The sequence below is a fragment of the Sapajus apella genome, unplaced genomic scaffold (genome assembly GCF_009761245.1).
Source record: "Sapajus apella isolate SASKATOON/1434 unplaced genomic scaffold, GSC_monkey_1.0 scaffold1, whole genome shotgun sequence".
NCBI classification, from domain to species: domain Eukaryota; kingdom Metazoa; phylum Chordata; class Mammalia; order Primates; family Cebidae; genus Sapajus; species Sapajus apella.
The window spans coordinates 87,055,559-87,075,413 of record NW_022436941.1 but is presented as its reverse complement, the minus strand read 5'-3'; positions in this window follow the sequence as shown (position 1 = coordinate 87,075,413).

Genomic DNA, 19,855 nt, shown 5'->3' with positions numbered 1-19,855 from the left:
AGGATGTGGAGAAATAGGAACACTTTTAGACTGTTGGTGGGAGTGTAAATTAGTTCAACCATTGTGGAAGACAGTGTGTCGATTCCTTAGGGATCTAGGAACAGAAATTCCATTTGACCCAGCAATCCCATTACTGGGTATATACCCAAAGGTTTATAAATCATTCTATCATAAAGACACATGCACACGTATGTTCATAGTGGCACTGTTTACAATAGCAAAGACCTGGAACCAACCCAAACACCCATCAATGATAGACTGGACGGGGAAAGTGTGGCACATATACACCATGGAATACTATGCAGCCATAAAAAACGACGAGTTTGTATTCTTTGTAGGGACATGGATGAACCTGGAAATCATCATTCTCAGCAAACTGACACAAGAATAGAAAATCAAACACCACATGTTCTTACTCATGGGCGGGTGTTGAACAGTGAGAACACATGGACACAGGGAGGGGAGCATCACACACTGGGGATTGGTGGAGAGAGGTAGGGGAGGGACAGTGGGGGTTAGGGAGGTTGGGGAGAAATAACCTGGGGAGAAATGCCAGCAATAGGTGACAGGGGGATGGAGACAGCAACCCACCTTGCCATGTATGTACCTATGCCACAATTCTACATGATCTGCACATGTACCCCAGAACCTAAGGTACAATTTAAAAAAAGTTATTCCTGACCCCCACAATACTCATGTTACTATGATACATACAAGAACATAGATAGGACAAGTCTGGAGATATCCTTATTTGTCAATAGGAACTTGGAGCAAGAGAGAAAATACCGTGAAAACACGCCTGTCTCCAGGCTCATGCCAGTAGGAAAGAAGTCGGTAAACCATGGCTGTTCTATCAAATGTCTCCGATGATGATAGAAATGGGTCTATTATATTTCCCATTTCCCATTTTCCTGGCCATTGCCCATTTTCTTAGCAGAGATAAATGGATTTTCTCAAAGAACTCTGACTGACTACATGGGTGGCCCATTTAACTGGTAAAAGGAATCCCAGTCATGGACATATTCAGTTTGTAAATTACACACACATACACATACACATAAAGACATATCACTTTTATTTTGGTCTGGCCTAGTACAAATATTGTGTATGCCCTTGGTGTCCCTCTCTATTCATTGCAAATGTAGCTATCATTTATATACACATTCATTAATTTTCTTATTCTACATATAGTAATACTGCTCTTTCTGACTCTGAACAAATAGCACAACTCATTTAAATAAGAATCTTTGCAAGCTAACTAGTACAAAAATAGCAATGAAAAAAGTGTATCCATCACACTTTTGAAGAGCATTTCATTAATAGATGGATCAGAACATACTTCTTGTTGTACATCATTTAATTGTTATATATTTAAAATGAGACATATATCTAATATTCTCTTCAAGCTTTCATATGCCTCAAATTTATTATGTCAGTTGTTAGTGGCAATGACATCACAAGATGAATTTGAAGCAATGATTGCTTTAACATTTAAAAAGCTTAGAGTGTGCCGATTATTCAGGCTGCTAAGTGAAAGTACAAATGTCAGTTTAGCTATCTATAATCTCATACTGTTTAAAGGTTCATGAATTACACATGCAGTGGATAGAAATGGAGGAACTGAATTTGACTAAAAGACCTTTTTCACAAAAAAATTTGCTGAAACGATTTCTTCTAATGTATTTTAGTGATTAATCAATTTGATTTAAAATGTTAGAATTATTTAAGGTCTGTACTTTGAATTTACTGTGAACTCAAAGCATGTTTATATTTATTGCATCAACTAAGTAAACAGCTTATGCTTAATGCTTTTAAAATGTTCTCCAGTAAAATTTAGGTCAGTACTTACTTGTTAGCTATCAGCCCTGAAGATACATTGACATATTTGATTAACAGTGTGCTTCTCCCACACTACTTTGTGTGATTTCTGCAATTTTGTGTCATTGGCAAAAATTCAGCATCAGCTGCTGTCATACACTTAAAGATGTTTTACTTGCGTTAATTTTTCAATATTTATACTTTAAACATCATGTTTGTCTTTTTTAAAGAATAAATAATTCTACCATTTAGATATTTTTTGGAACATAAAAATAGAGATACTCAGGATGCATTGATTTCCTACTAACACAAAGTGCTGATAAACCTGGTTTCAAATATAGTGAAGACTAATAATTATTGAAAATTAAGATTATTTGAAGTTTTAACCACTATTTGACCCCATTAAATGTGGTATATTACTATTACTATATAGGTGTATTAATGGAACTAAAATACTACGTTGTCTGGAAAAAATATTTTACTTCCCTTCTCCAGCAAGCAATTCTTGGTTTTGATCCAAATTATTACTGGTAAATATTAATGGATAAGTGCTATAATGGACACCAAGAAAAATCGGGGGAGATAACTCAGCCAGAGATATTAGGAGGAGAAATTGTTTGATTATATGATGTCAACCACCAAATCTCACTTCTCTGTACTGAAGAAGATGCTTCCTGCTTATAAATGTTTCCACCTACTTAGGAAAGAAAAGAGGAAAAGAAAATGACAAATGTCAATCCCAAACATTGAAATCCTCTCTCTCTCTCTCTCTCCCTTTTTCTAGCTATGTCACATAAAATAATATATGAATATATAAATAATTGTACCAGTTCTGGCATTGAAAAATACGGATATGGCTACATTTATCCGGCAAGCAAAATATCCTGCTGGATACTGGACATTTGGTTTAAGACAGAAGGTTATAGAACCACAGGCTGATAAATGGGAATTACAAGACTGATTTCACCCAGTTAAAAATTGAGGCCACTGGACACCCCTGGCTTAGCTGAACAGTCCCCCTTAGGGTGAACAGTGTCAGTCTAAACTGACCGGGCATTTCACCATTGGTATTGAATGAAGAGGCCAGTGAAAAATTTTCATAGGATTTTTTCACCTTTGAAAGATTTTGAAAAGGTAGATGAATCAGTAAGCAATTAACTGGATTCATTTGTATCTTAGTAAAGGAAAAGGACATAGGATTCAAGGATTTTGCCTCATGTTTGGAATTGTATCTATTGTCTGTGTTTTTAAATGGCTCACCTTGATCGCTTGGAGTTACTTGAGTCAGAGCATCCTTAATCTTCACCCAGATATCTTCCATGTAGTCCCATGTCATTCAAAAGTCTTCAGCGTATTTTCTCTTGGAGGTCATTTTATACTTGGCATGTTAAAATCAGAACTCCTTATATTTCCACTTTAAGTGAATCTCCTTCTCAGTGTGTCCTTCCTGTGATTGGTGTTACTAGTTTTTTAAGTCAGAGAAGTGATACCAGTAAATTTTATTATTTCCCACTCTATCCCATCTTTTCAGTCTGCCGTCAACCCAGCATTCTGCTGTCATTTACCTTGCCTTGGTTTCAATATTTTAAATTTATTTTTTTAACTGACCATCTTCTTCCAGGTGATCCAGCCACCACTAGTTTTAAAACTGCTGCCTTCTAACTAACATATCTAAAATATGTTCATGTTCAGAAATTGTAATAACATTTAAATTATCTCTAAATTCACCTATGTCTAGTTTTCAAAGATCTCTTCATTTTGGCTTCCCTTGTTTTAGATTAGTCGCTTTTGGTTTCAACCAGGTTAATTCCTTCCTGAGTTTTGCATATACAACTTTAATTTCAGATTGGAATTTAGATCTAATACTCAGAATAACATATATGCTTTCTCAGTCTATCCAAAACCTACCTCTTTTTTTTTTTAAGCCTTTTCATGCCTCCCAAAATCACTTTTGATGTTACTTAGTTCAGTCCTTTTCAATGCATGACTATGCATTTATCTTTGACAATTATTCTTCCCATTTCAAGCCTTTGGGAGTATACAGGATCATAGCTATATTTTCTTAGTCTCCTCTATATTTCTTTTTGTAATCTGATTTCCTTTTCCTTCCTGAGGTCAATTCAGTTACAGTACTCACCACTGGGACTCAAGGGCATTTTTTTCTTAATTTTTTTTTTTGAGATGGAGTTTTGCTCTGTTGCCCAGTCTGAAGTTCAGTGGTGCGATCTTGGCTCACTGCAGCCTCTGCCTCCTGGGTTCCAGCAATTCTCCTTTCTAAGCCTCCCAGGTAGCTGGAACTACAGGCACACGCCACCACGCTCAGCTAATTTTGTATTTTTAGTAGAGATGGGGTTTCACCATGTTGGCCAGGCTGGTCTGGAACTCCTGACCTCAGGTGATCTGCCCACCTCGGCCTCCCAAAGTGCTGGGATTACAGGTGTGAGCCACTGCACCCAACCAAAATTTTTTAAATTAACAAAATAATAATTATGTATATTTATAGGGCACAATGTGACATTTTCCTATAAGGTTCCAAGTGGGATGATTAAGTGAAACTAATTAACATATGCAGCATATATACACAAAACAATACTATTTAGCTTTACTAAAGAAGGAAATTCAGTCATTTGCAACAACATGAATGTCCCTGGATGACTTTATGCTAAGTGAAATAAGCCAGGAACAGGAAGACAAATGTTGCATGATGTCACTTATATGTGGGACCTAAAAAGTCAAACTCACAGAAGTAGTGGCAGTTACTAGAAGCTGGGAGAAGAAGGCAATAAAAGGTAGTAATAGGGGATGATCAAAGGGTGTAAAGTTTCAGTTAGACAAGGAGGAACAAGTTTTAGAGATCTATTGCACAGCATGGTGACTATAGTTAATAGCAATGTTCTGTATATTTCAAAATTGCTAAAAGAATAGACTTTAAATGTTCTCAATACTACTTTCTGACCTTGGGTCTCACCAACTTTAAAAAGCTTTTCCTGGTAAACCTAATCAAGAGCTCTACTTTCTGGAAATCGACAACACTATTTTGTGTGGGAATTCAGTATGATAAGTTTCAGCCCTCTACAATAATTCCCCGGATTCTTTCAATAAGATCTAAATTTCCTAGATATAGGAGAAATTTTGGTTTTCCTAGCTCTTTCCTGATTTCCTCAGGCAATTAAGCAATATGTATGTGATTGAACTGAACTGAAAAACTGGTAGAGGGATAGGAATGATGTAATATGGAGTAAGACCGTAGATGTTGAGTTGACAGAACAGCTGAGTCAGAAGAGGACTTCAGCAGTTTGCTCTGAAGACTCGGCAGCTTGTGGAATGGGGCAGATAAATGAGCACCATTTGATTTCACTAGCATTAGAACAGATCAGTGAGTCTCAAATGTGGTTGCACTTTTCTACCATCTGAGAGCTTTAGCAAAGTATTATTACTTGTTAAACTCACTCCCCACCCCCTGCACAACCGCTCTCATTCTTATTTTGGTTTAATTGATCTGGGATAGAGCACTGCATATTTTTAAAAAGGTTTTGTAGGTAATTCTAAGGTACACAGAGAGCTAAGAACCACTGATACGGGACTTGGTTACTCAATATGTGATCCCAGAATAGATAGATAGCATAGGCATCACCTGGGAGATTAAATCCCCCCCCCCAACCCCATCCCTAAACTTTCTGAATCAGAGTCTCTATTTTAAACAGGATTTCCAGGTGATTTATATACACATTGAAGTTTGAGAAGCACTGTTTTATGGGATCTATAAGGATTTTATCCTAAGGGACCTCTGTGACAAGCTAAGAGTCTAGTTTGGTATTACTTTGGGCAGATTCCCTACACCAGGATTAGACATGGCCCATCAAACCCTGATGGCTGCTGGCATGCTGAATGGGTCCAAGAGAGGCAGAGGGTGGGAGAAAGAAACTGCGGCCAACAGGAAGGCACAGCTCACCCATACCAGGCAATTACTCCAATTAGCCCTGGGTCCCTGTATTTTTTTCAGGATCAATTTGATGTACTGTGACTCAGCGCCTCTGCCTCCTTCTTGTCTTCTGACAATTTCACCCTCCCCCAAGAAAATCTATTTCTTTGTTGATCATCCTCAGTTTTAAAGCTACTTATCCAAAGCTTCTTATGGGGCGTATTAATGCTAATGGATTTAGTGCTAACCACACCAGTCAAGATGGCAACCACATCCATGAAAGGATATTCCTGTTTCCTGCCTCTTTCATGCTGGGGAAGTAATCAATAGGAAATTTGGAAAGGATATGAGTGTCAGGGAAAGAGGACATAAACTCCTGATGTTGACAAGGACTCTCTGTCTTTCAGTAACTAACTCAAAGTTTCCTTTTAAACTTTGAAAATGTGAAACGCTACCTCTGAGTGAGGAGATCCATCCCGGTTTAATTCCAAAGTCACTTGGAGCAGAATGGTCTAGAGCTGCACTGTCCAAACTTAAGCCTCCAGCCACAGGTGGCTCCTGAGCATTTAGAATATGGTTAGCCCCAAATTATGTGCTGCATGAGTGAAATAAACACTGTATTTGGAAGACAGTATTAAAACAGAATACAAAATACCTGAGTAATAATTTTATGTTGATTACCTATTAAAACCATAGTATTTGGATATATTGGACTAAATACAAATATGACTAATATTAATTTCACCTGTTACTTTTTATGTTTTAAATGGAACAATAGAAAATTTAAAATTACATATGTGCCTTGCATTATATTTCTATTAGACACACCAATCTAAAATAACTGAGCTGTCCTTCCAGGCAGTAAAACATCTAGGTTGGTGTTCACACTTGCTCTGATTTAATTATAATGCAAATTTACAATGAAGTAGTGGGTCTCATAGACTTAAGCTATGGTTTTTAGGAAGCAGCTATGTCTCGTGTAGCAAGGGCAGTGGCAGGAAATGGCAGAAACTTCAAATCACAAATAGTTTAGTTTGAATGTATTTTTTTTTCCTTTGACAACAGCCTGTCCAGAAAATTTACAAGCCTTCATAAACAGTCTTAGGGTGATTCTCACTAGTTCAGAGAAAATTTTGAAGATGGTTTGCTAAAATGATGGCATTTAGTGTTTAAGAGCACACACAGGAGAGAAGTTCTATCTAAATAGCAAATATTTATGCCTCATGACGAAAGAATTTCATATTTTATAGAGGAGATGGAAAACAGGAAATCATGAAGATATTCAGCCTATTAGCCTAGTATCTCCAAAAAAAGAGGTAGGTCAATGTCAAGAATATGGCACACTGTGGAAGTTGTGCTTGCATGAACTTGACGGACTGAATGCTCCACGTCTGCATCCAGTTTGTTTTTAACATATCGACACTTTCAGATTAGCCCTCAACATCATCTCATGTTTTCTTTTCTCTTTCTACATTGTTGTGAGTATTAGCTATGTTCCTTCTTGGGCTTAGGTGGGCCAACCCCCAGGCTAACCTTGTGTCAGATTGCACTACTTAGGAAAGATGAATTGCCAATACTCGCAACAAATATGGTTATATTTAGTCTTTCTTGAGGGAAGAATGTGATGATGAAATTGGACTCATATTAATCTCTGGATGCCAAATATTAAATTCTTAGAATATCACAGGTTGGTCATTGATTTAGCTGTGCATCAAGTGTAATATTTTTTCATGGTATCAATATCTTTCAATATCTATAACAGCTTTTTCTTTGACATTTAAAAAGAACTATTTAAAAACACAATGTAACCTACCAATATGTGGTAAAGAAATGACACAATATGAACAGAGATCAATTATTATCAGTCTTCACTTAGAAGTTATGATGCTAAAACACATCAATTTTAAATGAAAAAATAAAAAAAGAAGACATCTCACAAACCAAAGGAGATTTGATAGAGTATAATAGCATTAATGGCAAAAATGAGCAAATGTACTATCAAAGTCCATGAGAAACAACATATTCTTATAACCCATTGAGAGGTGGGTAGAGACAGACCGTGATTTAGACATTGGTCATTTTTTTTTTCAAACATTGAGAGCAAAACCTCATAAGTTGTAACTAGAATTTTTAAAAAAGATAAAAAATATCAATATTCATTACAAATTGTAAGGGTAAGTACTTGTTCATGAAAAATCTTGCTTTGTCTGTGTGTGTGTATATGTGTGGGAGGTGCGTGCATGTGTGTGAGTACTGGATCATCATGTGAAGTATTTCTTTATTATGAGTGGTCAAAATTATTCGAAGAACATTACAAAATACATTTTAATGGACAACAGTCCTAGGAAAATTAAGTATTCCCCAAAGCTGCAGAACTGATTTTATGTTTATGTTTATTATTTTTTTTAGTTTTTAATTTTTGTGGGCTTATAGTAGGTGTATATATTTATGGGACACGTGAGATATTTTGACACAGGCGTGCAATGTATACTAATCACATCATGGAAAGGGCTATCCATTTCCTCAAGCATTTATCCTTTGTGTTACAATCCAATTATGCTCTTTTAGTTATTTTTAAATGTACAATTATTATTGACTATAGCACCTATACTATCAACAGAATTGATTTTAATTAACGAAACTGGCATAGAAATTTAATGACCCTCTATAAACTTCCCCACACTAGGCTGCTATTTCATTTTGGTCTCAAAGATCCTACATTTGAATATAGAGAGAAGATTCTGCTTCAATTTTTATAAAGATTGAAAAGCTTATTATGTTATAGATCCTTTTGTACACAACTTTGTAGTCTATACAAATAAGGTGAAAGTATACTGATACAAAGCTTTCTTCTAGTCCTATGTTGGGTTTAAGTAACAGCAATGGTTTTCATATTTAAGAAAAGGGTGGATGCCGTTTTTCTCTTTTCTGACCTAATTCTAGGTGATAAATACAAGTGATTAGACCATGATTACTAGACAGTAAATTTGGTGAGCTATCTTGAAGGTGTTTTTTGCTTTTCTTCAGCTCCTTGGGGGTTTCTGATCCAATAGAGAGCACAATCATGAATTTTAACCAACTGCTGAAGAGTTCATTGAATAGATTTGGGTATAGGATTCAATATGGTTGTTGTGTGAACAGAAAAAAGTCCGAGTGGAAGTACTTAAAGAGATTAAGCCATTTTAAGCTATTGTAAACTATTGTAAACCGCCATTAGTCATTGTAAAAAGCTAAATGCAAAGGAAAGACGATGTGTAACCATAAAAATGTATGTTCCAAATGGAAAAATAGTTGAGCATGTGTCTCCAAAAATGGGGATGTAAGATATTCATTAACTTTTAAACACATTACAATATTTTTATGCATCTTTAAGATCATTAGCATCCCCTTTAGGTATATATTAAGGTATACATTTAGGTATATATTAAGAATGCAGTATCATAATACTTTATAATGTCTCCAGAGATGAAATTTAGGTTGAGACAATGTGAAGAACTTTGGACAAATCTTACTACAGGATGCATTCTCTTCTTTTCACCAACCTATCCTGAGACCTGAATCTTAATACGATATGCACAAAATGAACCCTCGTATTTCAAGTAACCCTGGCAATTCGCTTGTTTCCTTTCAGTAATAAGCATGAATACATGCACCTCTTTCTAGGAAAAGTACCCTCTTACCCCTTAATTCTATAGTATCTTAGGGTTGACTTAGGTCCCTTTTCCAAAGAATGTATGAACTGCTTCTATACATGTATAGATGCAAACACATAGAACTTAGATAATTATATTAGAATATTTATAGAATTATTTTTAAATTACTGATGGAATGAATATTTTTAAGTATAGCTGTATTAACCTCACCAGTATTTTTATTGACATCTTAATTGTTGCAAAAACATGTATTTCCATATAATTATCATTAACCTACAAACAATAACCTTCTGCATGTTTAAAGTGGTTGCAGAGCTTGTTATTATAGACTGCTTTCAGTGCTGTTCATTTAGTATGCTGTGTTTTTAACACAAATGTAATCCACTCTGCATTTTCCATTTAAAATGCATAAGGCAAAGTGCATCATAACAGGATGTAACTATGTATTAATCAAATTAGCACAACACTTCAAAGGCTTGGGCTTTTTGCTGGGCTACTGTTAGATCACAATTCATGAAGGAAAGAAGCAGCATAATGAAAGGCTTGGCAAGGGAGCAGTTTATTTTCTTTCTAGAAAGATATAGAGTGGGTTAATTTTCATGATGGGAAAACGTGTCGAGAAAGGGTAACAGTAAGCATTAAGCTAAAGAACACTAAGTGGAATTTAGAATACCGGGGTGGTTTTGCTCCTGATAAAACATAAATTCTATAATTATTTGATGACACAACAGAACTACAATGACCTATGGTTAAATTATTAAATCTTCATGACCCAAACAAAATCCAGTATAGTTATATTAATATTCAGAACATGGCAGATCAGATGGCTCTTTGTCATTGTGAAGCGCATGCTGTATAGCAATGGAGAATATAAAGTGTAGCATATCCAAATACAGGACTCGATGCAAACATAACATGTGCCATGTATCATGGCATAATTGTAATTGATTATTGATCTTTTGGCCAGTGTTTTATTTTACATAATCCTAAATATGTACACAAAATAGTACACAAACAAAATAAATTGCAGAGAACTTAGCTAGGACAAACGATAAAGAAGAAATTAGCCAAATAAATTGAAGTCAATTATTTTGTCGACCATTCAACTGACTGTTATCATTAGACGCCTGATGATATCATTAGACGCACTGCAAACTTCATCTTTACTGCAGCTGACAGACAACAAATGAGCAACTAATTTCCTTTTAACCTACAACTTTATTTTTCTTGGCATGGGGCTTAGAATGAGGGGGGCCCAGTGAGAAGCACTCACCCCCACTCCAGCATTTTTCTAGATGGCAGTACAAGGTTGTTTTAATGTAGGTTCCATTGTTCTTGTTCCCCTGTGTAAGACCGGGAATAATGTGGTCTTCTTGATGCAAGAGAGAAAACAATTTTCAAGACTAGAACTAGATGACAGTAATTTTTATTTCTGAGTAATTATTAAGTGTGTGCTACTGTATACAAAGAATGTCATCTTTCATAGTACATAAATCCAGATATCTGTACATGGGCAAAAGATGTGTGGTATTTAGAATAAGAAATGTAGAAGAAAGGAGAGCTGAGCTTGTTTTGGAAACTTGACAAAGGGGAGAAACAGGAGATAGGAAAGAAATGGGAGGGATAACTGAGGTGGTGTTGGGGAGAAATGATAAGGACATAAAGGCAAGAAGAGAGAAATTGGCGGGGAAGGGAGAGAAGCAGAGAGGTAAAGGAGAGACATGAATGGCTCATCCCCAGGACAAGCAGGTGAGTTTAACTGGACACCTCATCTCTGCTCTTGCCTATAAAATGATGGTCATGGTGCTTGTGGTGATGGACTAGAGAAGCTCTAAGGAGTTTATAATTCTTTTTCTTTTTCATTCACGTTCTGCTTTAATTGTTTATTAAAAATTCTTAAATTTGTAAATACAAAAACACTGTAGCTTACTACCGACACAAGAATGACAATGCACTAATGAGAAAATCAAAGTAGATGTTAAACTATTTAGAAGGAGTAGCAAGCTTAAAATTCAAAAGTTCTGTGACCTGTGGCTCTATGATTCTTTCTACAAGTACCCATCAATTTTTTCTTTTGTTTAATAAGAGAAAGGCTTTTATTATTATTATTATTATTATTATTATTATTTGAGACAGGGTCTCACTTTGCCACTCAGCCTGGACTGCAGTGGTGAGGTCAAGGCTCACTGCAGCCTTGGCCTCTTGGGTTCAACTGATCCTCCAGCCTCAGCCTCCCACAGTGCTGTGATGATGGGTGTGAGCCACTGCACCTGGTCTTTTTTTTTTTTTTTTTTTTTTTTTTTTTTTGGATAGAGATAGGATCTCCCTGTGTTGCTCAGGCTGGTATCACACTCCTGGGGTCAAGGGATCTTCCCATGTCAGCCTCCCAAAATGCTGGGATTATAGAGGTGAGGATTTTAATTTTTAAAAGGGAGGTTGCTACTTGCAGTAAACCCAGCACTGGTCTCATAAAAGAACTAAAAAATCAGGAGTGTTCACATTGCTAAATCCTACACTTTGGTTTTTTAGTTGTCCAGCTTTCTCTTTGATACAGAGTGGAATCCACATGAACCAAGGATTTTCTATTTGTACATTATTGCATTTTGAACAGATAATTATTTGGCAGTGGTGAGGAGGGGGCACTGCTGCCCTGTGTGTTGTAGGGTGTGGCAGCACCCTTGGTCTCTACACACTAAATGCCAGTGGCAATATCCTCCAGTCGTGATAACTAAATATATGTCAGACATTGCCAAATGTCCCAGCATGGCACAAACTGCCCCTGATTGAGAACCACTGATCTAAACCGAAAGTGGTTCATGCAGCCAGACACCCAAAGAACTAAGGTAAACTAAATAAAAAACGTTTTAGATTTCATAGCATATAACTCCAGTGATCCAGGTAAATTGAAAAAAATCTCCAGGTCATAAGATACATTTGTATTAGACTACATTTATTAAAAAAACAAAATAAAGCACCCAAATATAGTACAGGGAGAAAATAAATGAGTTTTAAGTAATATCTGAGTTTGAGTAATATCTGAAAGAAGAATTGCAAGTACAGTTATCACAGGTTTTACAGACAGAGGAAGAGAGAGAGTGTGTGTCTGTCTCCACTTACGTCAAAGTCCACACGATTTGACTATGACACACTTTGAAATACACCAAATGAATTTAGTAGACACATGATGCACTGTTCTGAAAACCTTCCTAGAGAGACTAAAAATTAGAGTTAGGCCAGTTTATACTTACATCAGTCACTGATTAGAATCTTGTAGCAGCAGGAGCAGCATGCCCCTCAATCGGATGAGTTTCGGGTAAGGGAAAAATAAAATATTCTGTGCTGACCTTATTGAAGTCAGTTTTTCTTCATAGCTTTACTGGAGTCAGAGGATTTAAATGACAGGACTGTGACACCAAAGGCTAAGTCTGGTGATCATTTTGATGAAGAATCTGTTTTTTAGACACTCAGATACTTAAGGGAGGCATATTCCATAGGACAGGTAAGTGAGTGCCGGGACATGGAGATTTTCTCTGTGGTCATTTTCAAAGTCCAGTGTGCATCAGAATCACCTGGAGGAGGCTTTCTTAGAGTAAAGCTCACTGGGCTCCAACCCAGGGCTTCTGATTCATAGATTTGGGGTGAGACCTGAAAATGTGCATTTCTAACAAATTCCCAAGTGATGCTGCTGATGCTGCGGTCTAGGTCCACATGCTGGGTGTATCTACCTCAGTGTTTTCATGAATTAACTCTACACCAAGCCATTATTTCTTTCAGCTAATTATTTTTATTGCTCTGGTTTTAGGCATTGTGACTTTCTCACATGTGCTTATGTGTTGCCTCTGAATATGTCACTCATTTTTTCATGGTAAAAACCTTGTCTCCTCCTATAGAATGTTTGCTTTGCCTTTCACTTATCACATAGTGCTGAGTGCACAATAGATTCCTGATAAATGACTCCTGAATATAGAATGAATGAAGACAATGTAAAGTGTAAACTATGGTATATTTTATCCTTTTGATTTTTCTTCATCAAAAGTAGCTATGTTTTAGCTTGTCCTAATACCAACTCCATTTTCTTCCCACTTTAAATCTTTTTTTTTTTCTGCATATAGACCTCATTTAGGAAGAAGAGGAACACATATTATGGCTTACATACTTCAACATGAAAAGCATATAAAAGGACTTTATAGCCATACTTCTATTTTCATTATCTAAGTGTATTAGTAAAAGCAAACCTATTTCATCTTCCTTTTGAGAAGCCAAAAACATCTGGAATTTATGTTACGAGAAACAGCTTTGACAGACTTTATTTGACATGCACATCAACTGCTGAGAAAAAAAAGATCACTAGACGAAATGTTAAACTAAGTTATGACGCTGTCCTGCCAACAGAAGATTGAGGTTGGTTGGTTGGCTGTATCTTGAAGATGCATTAAAATATGAAGGCACAAAATGGACAGCTGTTTCAGAGAGATCAACCCCACATTATCCTAACTGATAAATAAATGTGCAATATAATATATAATTCCAGTGTGGGGCTCCAGATCTGAGATAATTCTTAAGAGCAGGGCTCAAGTGATTTGTCATCAGGCCCTTAGAAGGAATGCTTTGTGTTACATTGCTGCACACTCTGCTTTTATTTAATGGGAGCTATATCATTTTTATTTGATTTCTTATTTATATTTCAGAATTCTTGAAAGGTTATTCTACTATCAAAGTGAAACTATGTATATACTGCCAAGCCATTTGAGCTCATATATGTATAAATAAGAGATTTCCCCTGCCCCCGGCTCCTCGATGTTCACTGAGATGTTCCACCTTTCATACTGTGATCTGTAAGAGGGAATGGACATCATATATCTGTCCTTTTCCCCCTTCACTCCAGAACACATCTCCAGATGTCCTCTGAAACTGTAGAAAGGAGAAAACCTTTTTCCTTTCCTATGTTCCTCTTATTTCTGCATAAGATGGCATGTATACATATATACACACACATTTACACATATATATATGCATACATATACATTTGAATTGCAAATTAGGAAACATAAAATAATATTGGAGATAAAGATTGTCCCAGAAAATGCAGGATACAATGCTATTGCAAGTGTTTGATTTGGATACATGGGTTTTCTAAGAAGTGTATGCTGGTAGCATCATGGCTGCTTGCAAGGAAGGGCCAGAGGTGTTTGTGCTCAAGCTTCCTTATTTTCTCTTCGGCATCTGTTCATTTTCTTTCCTGGTCAGATTTCAACATTACTTTCCAGAAAGACCATGGTGCCTCAAGGGAGACACAGTAAAGGGATCCCAAAGCAATGACACAAATGTCTGGTTGTGCTGTGGGCCAAGGATCTGATGGCACATTGCCCTCTCCTCTTCAAATAAGTCTGCAAAGAGCTGTTCTCCATTTTTGTGTATGTATGACCTCTTCAAAGTCACTGGAGAGAGTTAGGTCAGAAGATCTTAAAGACTTATAAAAAATTAAGAAAAGCCAACACAGGATTACAAAGATTAAAGTATGTAGTAAATATTTACATTTAATACTACTTTTAATCAACCAAATAGAGGGCAACATAATCAGGCAACTCAACAAATAACAAATTAAATAAAATATATTAAATTATAATATGTGTTGGGTTGTATGTTCTAGTAATGGCATGCACATTTAGAGTGATATGAAGAACATCAACTTTTTTTCAATCTTAGCAGCTTGTCTCTGTTGTAATCTCATGTGAAAATAACATTTCAAATTTAAATCTGAGGCTTTTCTTGTCACCTTGAACAGGTGTTGTATGAAAGATATTCTCCAATCCCCTTTGAATAATTAGGCTCATTATTTCACAGGCTTATAGCATCCAATAAAGATGCTGTACATCAAGCTTGTCCAACCTATGGCCAGTGAGCCACATGCACCCAACAGCTTTGGATGGTGTCCAGTACAAATCTGTAAACATATTTAAAACATTTGATTTTTTCCTGATTTTTTTTTAGCTTATCAGCTCTCATTAGTGTTAGCGTATTTTACATGCAGCCCAATACAATTATTCTTCTTCCAATGTGGCCCAAGGAAGCCAAAATGTTGGATATCTCTGCTTAACATGAAAGAAACCAAGAACTTAAAAAAATCTAGACTTCACTTTTTATCTAGTAATTAAACTAAAGTTATACTTTGGGATATATATATATATATATATGTTTTACTACTGGTTAACAAACAAAATTCTGGTGCTTAGGCCATAGTACCTATTTATCAATGTAGTTAAACACCAGTGAATTTTATGTCCAAGGTTCTGGTCAAATGTTAGTTGCATCCAACTAGAATACTTTATTGGAGAAACTTTAGTGGCTCAACCCATTAAACTCTAAATAGAGGAATTTCATCTTTCAATATGATTATCATGGTCAAATGAGCTCTCTTGATTTTTTTTTAAATAAAAGGAATTCTTACTACCTTTTCTATTTTAATACTTCATTTCTGAAGAATGTTCAGAATGGTCACACAACTAAAGATCAAATAAATGACCCCTTTTCCATTTTTAGCTAAAGAAACATATTGTTGACAATAACTTGAAAGGAATTTCTTTTTGTTACGCACCAAGCCAAAAGAGGAGCCATCCATCAATTTTCTTAGGTGAGGCCCACACCAGTGAATGTGCTTCATAAAACATTTGGAGAGTGGACCTCAGTATATTCTCACTGAAATGCAGCTTCTCATATATAATGTTCTCTGCTCCAAGTCAAGAAGTAATATAGCTGTAAAAAAGGATGAGCTCATGTTCTTTGCAGGAATATGGATGAAGTTGGAAACCATCATTCTCAGCAAACTAACACAAGAAAGAAAACCGAACACTGCATCTTCTCACTCGTAAGTGGGAGTTGAACAACGAGAACAGACTCAGGTAGGGGAACATCACACACCGGGGTCTGTCAGGATTGAGGGTCTGGGAAAGTGATAGCATTAGGAGAAATACCTAATGTAGATGATGGGTTGATGGGTGCAGCAAAGCACCATGGCACGTGTATACCTATATAACAAACCTTCACTTTCTGCACATGTACCCCAGAACTTAAAGTATAATAGTAATAATGAAGAAGTAATACAAACATGTATACTTCTATGACTTTGCCTTTTCAGGGTTTTGGAAATGATTATCTTGAATAAGGTGTTATGCTTCGATTTTAGATTGTATATAATACTCTATGAATATATCAGCTTAATATATATACCTACTATATACCTACAAAAATTAAAAATTAAAACAGAAGAAGAAAAGAGCTAAGAACATCATAGAGATTTTGTTGCCAAGTCATTTCATGAGAGTAACCATGTCTGGTTAGGCCATGTTTCACATTGTAGTTAGGATTATATTAACACAGCAGAGTTTTTATGCTCATTTTCAGTTTGTACATCCTAATTATTCCTAATTTCTCGGTCTCAAACCTTTCTAGTTACCTCTCTGAACAAGGTATGTATACAGTTATTTTCATGTGGAGGCCAGTTCTAGCAATTCCAGCCTACTTTTGATAGCTTTCTCATATTCATTCTTCCAAATTTTCCTTAACTAGATGCTCCGTTCACTAACCTAAGGAGTATAGCTAAGAAATGTTTCTCTACGCACACTGTTCGCCAAATATTTATGGTTTCAAACTCAAGTTCTCTACAACGTTCTCATTTTCTTTTGCTTCCTACTGACTGTCTTTTGAAATGTCGACTTCAACTGCTTCCAATTTTACCTTTCCTATGGGAACATTAGAGGTCTAATCTGGAGACATGAATATCATTTATTTTTCCCTGCCCAATGACTCTTCTACCATCACCCTTGGTAACAATCAATCAGTTTCCCTTTAAGCAATCACCCTTCTTTACATCAATCATCTAGGTGGGGTTAATTTTATCCCTTGCTCCAGTAATAAACATGTGCCCAACCTTAACCAATGAAAATTGTGACCTGGGACTTCAGCGGCAACAACTGGGAAAGAAATGTGCTCTTTGTTTTTCTCTTGCTTTTTAAAAAACTTCAATCATGAAATGGCATTTATTAGACAAAATTTTGATTGACAAGTAAATAAAACCATGCCATAGAAGTTTGAAGCCCACAAAAATACCCAGTCTACTTCACAAAAACTCCCACAAAATTGCAAAAGAGACAATCCACAAAAGAGGGACTAGCCATTGTGCCTTATTCTATTTAATGTGCATTCTATAAGGCAGAATTCTGCTCCCAGATACTCCCATCTTCACACTCCACAAGGTATAAAATCCTCTCATGGTATAGTTTCACATGGCCTGACCAACCTTATCACACAGCGCTTACAATACGACCTCTTTGTAGGCAGGTGGGTACAGGCACATACACAGTATTTCATTGAGGAAGTGTCCTTGAATTATTAAGACCCTTTAAGGTGGTCAGAACAGCTGAAAGGGATTAGAAACCAAAAATGCCAATGCAATGAGTAAGTAAAGAGAGAAAGTCAGTTGCACATTTAGAAGGGGGAAAGGGACAACAAAGCTATGTGCCTGTTTTTCTGGAAGCAAAATTGAGGCTAAAAATAGACAGCCCAAGAAGGTGATGAATACTTGTTTAGAACTGGCTTTTAGTCTTCATCCATTTTCGGAAGTGACTCTTATCCCATATTATCGCAGTTCCTTGGGGATTCTAAAATTGTGAACATTTATAGATTTGCTCCTGGGTGAAAGAAAAACTATTTCTGCTAAGGTGACTTAGCTTGTAAGAGGTATGCCTGAAGGTGCTGAGGGCCACAACCCGGAAGGGTCTGCCCAAGAATGAAGCTAATGCCAAGGGAAGCAGAGTTAATGTGACTGACTCTTTAATTCTATTAGCCAAAACATATCTCTCTTTCCTCTCTCTCTCCCTATATTATTTTTGAGTACCTACTATGGACCCACAAGTGTAGAAGGAAGTGGGATGCAATACAAAGAAGTGCATCACAAGTTAGTTTCATAGATGACACCAATGCCCATGATGCAGAAACCAGCAAACAGAATATATTTAAATCTTAAGTGCAAAGCCCCAGATGATAAATATAAAGTCTGAAGATGGCAGAGACCATCATGGTGATGTTAGCTAAAAGAACCTTTGGACAACAGGTGTTAATTAAACTGAAATTTTAAGAAAACACAGAATTTCAATAGTTGTAGAGAAGCTAAATTTCCCGAGCTGGATGCTGAGGAGTTCTTCCACCTAAAAAGAGATTGTGTTGAAAGTGCTATGTGATAAAGTTAGTTAGGTCATGTGAAACTAGACTATAAAAAAGTCTTTAAGATAAGTAGGGGATTTTATACCTTATGGAGTTTGAAGAAGGGAGCAATTCTAATTTAGTAAGCAAGGAATGATATGGCGACAGCAGTGATTTAAGATTGCTGAATCCTCAAAGCTGATCTGCATTAAACTGCCTTAAGTATTTGATAAAAATACAGATTTCTTCTACTGCTTCAGATCTGTTGAATCAGAATCACTGGGTGGGGCAATGAATAATCTTTATTTTCAACAAGTACCTGTGGAGATTTAAATATCAAGCCAGATTTAGTGGTTTACAAATTGAGCAAGGATTAACTTCACAATCATAGTGACATCTAGGCTTCCCCTAATGTTTTTCATACTGTAATTTCATTTACTCTCTCTATCATGAAATCACTCATCTGCCTCCTCTTCATCTTAACTTACAATCTAAGATGCACTATTAAAAACAATGAAAGCTCCCTACCCTCTATATGACTCAGTTTTCTCATTTGCAAAATGGGCTTAATTATGCTAATTGAAATTTCCTGGTACTTAATGGGGCTAATAATTATTGTCTTTCTTCATTTTCTCATTCTTATTTTCAATGGCATTGGAAGTCATTTATTTTCTCTCTTTTTTTTCAGTTCTGGGGTACATGTGCAGAACATGCAGGTTTGTTACACAGGTATACATGTGCCATGGTGGTTTGCTGCACCCATCAACCCGTCATCCACATTAGGTATTTCTCCTAATGCTATCCTTCCCCTGGCCACCCCAACCCCCAACAGGCCCTGGTATGTGACGTTCCCCTCCTTGTGTCCATGTGTTCTCATTGTTCAGCTCTCACTTATGAGTGAGAACATGCGGTGTTTGGTTTTCTGTTCTTGGGTCAGTTTGCTGAGAACAATGGTTTCCAGCTTCATCCACGTCCCTGCAAAGGACATGAACTCATACTTTTTTATGGCTGCATGGTATTTCATAGTATATATGTGCCACATTTTCTTTATCCAGTCTAGCATTAAAGGGCATTTGGGTTGGTTCTGAGTCTTTGCTATTGTGAACAGTGCCACAATCAACATATGTGTGCCTATGTCTTTATAGTAGAATGCTCTCCTGCTTATTTCCACTATGCTGTGCATCAATCTCTGTTTCTCACCTTTACTTTTAAAGCCTTGTCCACTCAGTGACAAAGTCTTTTATTTTATCTCCTTAACAGGCCA